This window comes from Platalea leucorodia (genome assembly GCF_965183815.1).
Source record: "Platalea leucorodia genome assembly, chromosome: 15".
In the NCBI taxonomy this organism is placed as follows: Eukaryota; Metazoa; Chordata; class Aves; order Pelecaniformes; family Threskiornithidae; genus Platalea; species Platalea leucorodia.
This window is the reverse complement of record NC_138837.1, coordinates 10,162,561-10,169,672: the sequence shown is the minus strand read 5'-3', so window position 1 is coordinate 10,169,672 and position 7,112 is coordinate 10,162,561. Positions and strand designations below refer to the sequence as shown.

Below are 7,112 nucleotides of genomic sequence, written 5' to 3'. Positions count from 1 at the left end.
TTTATTTCTGGTTCAGCTTGGGCTGTCACAGGAAGGGGTCGGGCAGTTTCCTCCCCGCACGTGCGGAGTTTGCGATTCTGCTGTCATTGCTCTCTGTGACGGTGGGGGGTTTGCTGGAGGGGGGATCCCACCGTGGTCCCTGCAGCCTCTCTGCTCTGTGGGTGCTGCGCATCATGCTGGGGTGCTGGCTGCCCAGTAAGGACAGCTTCACCAGCTTACTGGGCAGGGGGAAAGGGGTTGTACAAAACATCACGGGATTTCCACAGACCTAAGCTCTAAGACTCCTTACTGTAGCTCAGGAGCTGATTTTACCTTCATGGAAATTGTCTGAATGTATACCAATATCATTTGGAACACAATTTGGTTTCACAGTACAAAAATCCGATTTGCTGCTAGGATGCAATGGCTCATGCTCTTTCCCTGGCATTCCGCGGCCCAAAGGCGCCAGGAGCATCTGACACACATTAGCAATCTTTTTTTTCTGCCAGCTAGAAAATTCTGGTAATGAGAGACCGATCAGGACATTTTTCTGTCGTTATGCTTCTGTGTTGAGAGCAGATACAGGAGGGATTTGCTGATATTTTCCAATCCCTGAGCTGCAGGATTCCCAGCAAATGGATTCCCTGGGGAAACTGGTGGGAAGCAAGCTCGTGGGAGCTCCCTTCAGGGGAGGACCACGAGGGCTTTTACCCTCAGGACCTGCAGGGCTGGTCTTGGATGGGGCCGCTGTTCCTGGGAAGCGAGGTTCTTGCTTGGGGAGCTGCTGATACATCTGCCTTTACATCTGCAAATGCACAAGCATCAGAGAAAAGAGAGGGATTCAGGTTTAGCCAAGGGGAAAGATTACTGCTGAGGGGCAAGGCTGGGGTGTGAACTGGCAAGGTGCTTGGAAAACCTCCTGATGGGAACCGTAAGCAACATGAGGTAAGCGTGAGGGTGTCAGGCCAGGTTTATGACACTGAGAGATCTCCAGCAGAGCCCACCTTGCTGCAAGGAGGAGATAAAGCTCTGTAGTTTCCAAACTGTGACCTGGACACCACTAGTGCTTCCAGATCATCCACTTTTCCCAGCCAGATCTGTCCTCTGCTGAGCTGTACGCTCCTCGCGCCCTGTCCTGGGCCAGCTTTCCCTGGGGTACCGCAAAGCTCAGAGCTGTGGGCTGCTCCATGCTAGAGAGAGGTGGAGACCACGACTGCCCTTCGCACTGCTGCAGCCCCCTGCATCCCCAGTAGCCGAGGGGCCGGTGCGCCCGACCTGCCAGAAAGGCACCGGGCCAGACCCTCTGCTAGTGCCAACTAGGGCAGCTCCCCTGATTGCGATTAAACACCCAGCAATTAACTGCAGATAAGGAGCTTAACTTCGCTCAAAGGAAGAGTTTGCTTCCTCTTGCTAATATACCCAAGTGCCTGCCCTGCTCTTCCCGTTTGGGGCCTCTGCAAAGTCCTGGCTGCCATTGCAGGCCAGATGACTAACACTCTGTTTTTCCTTCATATGCACTTAATTAAGGCATTAATGAAGAGACACATCCCCTTTCCCTCACCTCGTTCCCCCATTAAGGATCCAGCTGTTATTTTAGGGAAAGGTGATATTCTGGAGATTTTATAGGACACCCTAGGCACACAGTTCCCTTTCCTCGCCGCACACGCAGCATGTGGGAGCAGCGGGGAGGGGATGGCTCAGCCCTGCGTCTTCCCTGTGAGTCTCCTGGGACAGCCCTAAGCTCCTGGCAGAGGTAGGAGACCACGGGGCACGACCTGACCGCCGTGGCAGCTGCCCAGGAATGTGCTCGTGCCTGGGTGCAGCTCTGGGCATGTTTGCACAAGAGCAACCAGGAGTGACTCAGCTGAACCAGTGAAACTGGTATTGGTGAGGCAGATCTTTCCATGCTGAGATTCCTTCATTTGCTGTTCAAAATTATTTCACTTTGACGGCGAGCTTTAACGCTTGAGCAGCATGGCCGAGCAATGCAGGAGCAGCTCCCCAGTGAGCCCTCCTTGCTGGGAGCAGCCCCCATGGCTGTGGCAGGGGCAAGGAGCCAGGAAGGTCCTTGCCGTACCTGCACCCACTGGGCTGAATACAGGGCGGCTGGGAGGAGCAGCTGCTCTCAGGGACATCGTGTGAGTGCTCTGCAAAGTCATAGTGATTTGTGTGTTTTAAATGGGCCAGGAAGGGGCTGGGGAAGATTGGCAGCAAGGACAGCAATCTCTCACTGCCAGCTGGGGTGCGTGGTGATGCATTTTGGTATTTAGCAGGGTGCCTGAAATAACAAAGATTGCCCCAGGGAGATGTAGCTCTGGGGAAGCGGTGCTTCAGCAGGTTACATCCACTCACCCCTCTGATTACCCCCCGAGTAAGTCTGTCCTCCCTTCCAAAGGCTGCTATTTGCTCATCCTCTCTGTCAGGGGCTGGGATGCAGCCAGGACATTTAAAGGCAAAACCCAGCGAGGGAAGATAAAGCAGGAAAGAAAGTAAACTTCTGCAACTTCTGCCTGTTACAATTCTTCCTTGGATAAAGCGCCTGGCTCTGAGGAAGACTATGGTCGCTGGAGCACAGGCAGGGCGGGATGGGGACCCAGTGCATTACTCTATGGGCAGAGCAGCAGGTTGCCCCAGACAGTGGGCAGCAACAAGAGGTGCCCCCCCCGCCCCGCAGCCTGTGAGCCCAGGCAAGCCCTGGCCCCTCCATCCCCAGTGTGGTCGGGGCTGAGGTGTGTGGATGTCCCCGTCCCCATCGAGCTGCAGACTTACTTTGGTGGTGGCTGCGGGGTGCTGCCTGCGCCGGGCAGGGTGGTGGCTCCTGGTGCTCCCGGCTGCACAGGCTCCCCATCTTCCTGGCCACATAGCGGCAGGCTGGTGGGAAAGGGGAGACCTGTCTGCTCGCTGCAGCAATGCGAAACACCAGCTACCCCGAAAAACCCTCCCCAGAGAGCCCAGAGCTGGACGCCTTTGCGAGCTGGGGATCCTGGCAGAGGAGGATCCGCTGGGGTTGCGTGGGGCCCGTGGTAGGTTATGGCCAAAAGTAACAGAGGAAATGGAGGGGACTGGATTTAACAGGGTAAAAGGCAGTTACCATGTCTGGTGTCCTGGCTGTGTTTCAAACAATTCCAGCAGCAGCCTTTCTCCCCCGGCAAGCCAAGGCCGTAAAATATGCAGAGTATTTACCATGCAGAAATCCCTCTAAGCTTTCTTGCCTCAAACAAGAGGTTTCCTTACCGTTGATAATTACTCAAACCATTTTCTCCTGGGCTCAGCAAAGCTGTCCTTTCCAGCCAGCCTGTCTCTTCCTCTCTCTCCTCTCGCAGTCAGCTCTGCAGTGGTTTTATTTCTTTACAGCCTGGCTTCCTCCTTCCCTCCCTCCCGCGGGGATGTTGCTCCAGTAACGCCTGGTCACGCAGAGGGAGGCAGGCTCAGCTCAGCGCTGTCTCTGGGCAGGGCTGTGCAGTGCCGGGCATGGGAACCCTGTAGCTCCCGGAATGGAGAAAATGCTCCGAGCGTCGGCTTCGGGCAGCAGCACTGACGTTTGAGCAGACCATGCTGGAAAGGTGGCTCGGCCTTGGCTGGAGGAGCTGCTGTTGGTGCTTCGTGGCTGATGGAGGACCAGGGTTAGAGATGTGGGGAGGTGAAGCTTGTGCTGCCATCTCTAAGCTGAGCTGGAGAGGAGCACTGCAGTGTGCACTTTGCTTGCATGGAGCAGGGGCGAAGAAAGGGACGTTTCCTCTCCTTTTCTGCTGCTGTCTGAACGCTGCAGGGATGTGAATGTCCTTCTCTCCCCCAGCCAGACCTTCAAACCCTCTTACACCATGTCCTGTTGTATGCAGGGAAAGGTAAGGGTGACATCCCTAGCAGACAAGATGTAGGCAGTAGCATTGGCCTTGTTTTCTCCAGGGTCCTTCCCACGTACCACCTCCAGAGCACTGCTTGATTTTTGTCCTTGGGGTCACTGCGGCCGGTTACTAAAGAAATGCAGGGTTTGAGCATTCTTTGCAAAACTTTGCTGTTGTTCATGCTTGGTACTTTTTCCTTAATCTCGAAGTCAGGTGAATTCTGAAAGCTTCTGCTTTGCCCTTTGACCAAGGCAACATGCTTCCTATCTCCAGACCAAGGACTCACTGATTCAGGCAGGTCAGACTTTGGTTTCGATAGCCTTGCCTTGGGATTACATAAGGGTGGCCAGAGACGTGGTTGATGGAGTGCAGGTATTGCATCTCACGGCACTGCAAGTCAGCAGACGGGACTGCTGCAGAAGAAAGTGCAAGATCAGTGTGTGAGATAGAGAGGAGCTAATGTCACTCCACCGCGCCCTTGGTCTTGTTCTGGTGTTTCATGTCAGGAGATTTGAGTAAGCTCTGATGCACTGGACTGAAAACTGTAAAATGCAGCATAGAAACCTTTAGTTCAGCTGGTGTCGGGTCATGCTGCTGTGCGGTGTTAGTGAAAGGCAAAGGCTTGAACAGACGTGAAGAACGACCTCTGCTCTAAACCACAGAGGACTTCCCATCACATCATCAGATGTCATTGAAGCCTGCAGAAGTATGTGATGCAAGATCTCTAAGTGTTTAAAACAAAAAAAAAAATTCAAGAAAAAAAACCCCAAACCCTGAGTATCCCCCTCCAGGTCTCCCCCAGCCAAACCCCCCCAACCCTCTCTGGAGGATCTATCTTTCCATTTCACAGAGGAGCTCACCGGGACAAGGGGAATGATTACAGCACAGCCGTGTGCTTTAACAAATTGTGAGGGTGGCTGGAGGAGTAAACTGCTCTTTTGGGGCTTTGCTTTCAATTGTTTGGTTTCCCCCAACTCCAAACCCAATGTGTTTAAGATGGATGTTATCCTGTGCCAAATGTGCACTGCAGAGCTGACGCCTCGGGTTTGCAGATGCATCCCTCTAGATGGTGCTAAGCTAAAGAGAAAAGGCGGGTGGCAAGAGGTCTTGGAGGAGAGGTTGTCCTGCGGTGCATTGTCTCTGCACATCTGGTGCTGCCTGAGGTCTCCTGGGCTAGGAGAACATCTCAGCTCTCTGCTTGCTCCCAGCGAGGAGCCCGTGCATTTGTACAGGTGCTCTGCTGTGGTGCTCTTCGTGTCTATTTGCAGCGAATACTTCTCAGGCCCTTCTGCCACTTCATATTTCCCTTGCTGATGTGTGAGACTCCACAAATGCATCATGATTTTAATCAGTACATCTGCTCCTATCCGTGTGCTAAATCAGACAAGTTGATTTTTAATGGCAAAAATCCATCTTAGCTTTTTTTTTTTTCTACTTCAACCAGTTTTACTGAGCAGTACAACTAAGACTACATCAGCTGAGTCCTCTTCTATCTCATGCATCATTAGCCTGAATCTTAACCAAATTCAAGCATAGATAATGTATGATTTATTGATGTGAGCAATTGAGAGAGAATTCAGCCTGGCTACCAGAGAACAGCAGGGATCATCGAGGATTAGCTGTGAAGGATTAGCTTTTAGATCAACAGCTGAACAGATTTTACTTTGGAGTCACAGATGGGCAGTAAATAAGCTATTGAAAGAGAGCTATTGTTAGAAGAGACTTTTTAAAACAAGAGTAGCCACATTCAGGACTGTTTTTCTTCCCACTAAGTATAAATAGGGGGAGAACAACTCTATTAACCTCAATAGCACTATATGGATGTAGTGCTGCTGGGAGAGGAGAATTGAGCTCCTTCCTCTCCCTGTGCCGTGTTCTGCAGAGGGAAAAGATGTTCGTAGGCACTGATGGTATCAAGGCACAACCTGCTTTTTTCTGTAGGGCTACAGAAGGCAGCTCGTTGGCACAAGCAGGCTTAGCTCGACTGGAGCCGAGGAGCGTTCAGCTCCCATCCAAGTGCGTGACCTAGAGAGCAACCTGAGAAGTGAATTTTGGTGTTGGTCCTGTTCCTGTGCAATTAGCTCTGGCTGCTGCTGCCCCGGTATGACTGCTTCCCTCAGTCGTAGAGAGAGGCTGTTACAGGTTTTAATTACTCCCCAGTCTAGATTTGTTGGCCTGAGCTTTGAATATGGTTTCTACTGATACAGTGGAGAAAGACTGCTTTTGCCAAATTTTCCTTCAAAGAATGGTTCATCTCTGTTTGTGATGAGTCCATAAAATGGCTTAAGAGCTCAGGGACAGATTCTCAAGTATTTGAAACCCATAATCTGGTCTGGGCTTTCAGAACAGCTTAGTCCTCTTGTAAGTAGCAAATTATGCTCATAAGCGCTCAGCACTTTGCAGTTTATATCAGGCTACTCAAGGCCGTGTTTTCTGTAAAGCACAGCACCCAGTGCTTCCAGGATCTTGGGGAAAGCAAGGCAGTTAACTGCTGATGTGAGGCCTGAGCTTTTCTGAAGATGAGACTCCTCAGCCTCTTGATTCTCCTTCTCAAGAAATGCATGTGCCTCTGAAAAAATTAGTCCTCAAATTAATCCATGGGCTGCAGGCAACGTATCATCCATTAAAACCTCTGTTATTGCCCATGACCGCAGAACATTGACTTGTGAAGTTAATGAGGTCCCTCATTACAGCCATCAGTCTGACTCCGTTTCAGAGCATCTCCGCTGTAGCCACCTCCGTGACATGTGGGTTCTGCAGGTAGACCTGAAGATACCTTTAGTGTGAATGAAACTAGAGCTGTTACAAGGAGCGATGTGGCCACAGCTAAATGCCCACTATTTTCCCCATGTTGTTAGTGGATTTTACCGTCAGCATTGCTACATGTGCCGTTCTCCCTGTGCTTCAGCTTAGCTCCATAGTTGCACCTTTCTTTGAATACGTGCTTGCTTAGGAGGAAATAAGCTGGGCAAGATGGGTTTAGGGGTCTGGTCCAGTTCAGAAGAAAGGAAGGGTGACATTTAACACGCAGGGGGCCAGGTCACTGCAAGTCAGCCGAGCATTGTGGCTGCTGCTCTGGAGGAGCTCAGCGGGCTGCGGGGCAGCAAGGAGGTAAAATGTGCTTCTGTAAACATGGTGCTGCTGCTGCTGTTTATTTAAGCACTGAAAAACAACCACAGGCAGACTGATGCTCTGTGTTGTAAAACCTCATTGGCATCAGGAGTCAAGGCACAAGCAAAACGTCAGGAAGTCCAAACAAGGCTTTTCTGCAGAGGTCCAGCAGGCAGG

At 51.5% G+C, this 7,112-nt stretch overlaps 1 long non-coding RNA gene across 1 annotated transcript; it reads right to left on the bottom strand.

The window, feature by feature from the left end:
• LOC309597609 lies at positions 1 to 3,350 on the bottom strand. Its single transcript, XR_014229808.1, has 3 exons — positions 3,214 to 3,350; positions 2,749 to 2,850; positions 1 to 784 (listed from the first exon to the last, which is right to left on the bottom strand). It is a non-coding gene; the product is annotated as an uncharacterized lncRNA (long non-coding RNA).
• Positions 3,351 to 7,112: the final 3,762 nt, after the last annotated feature.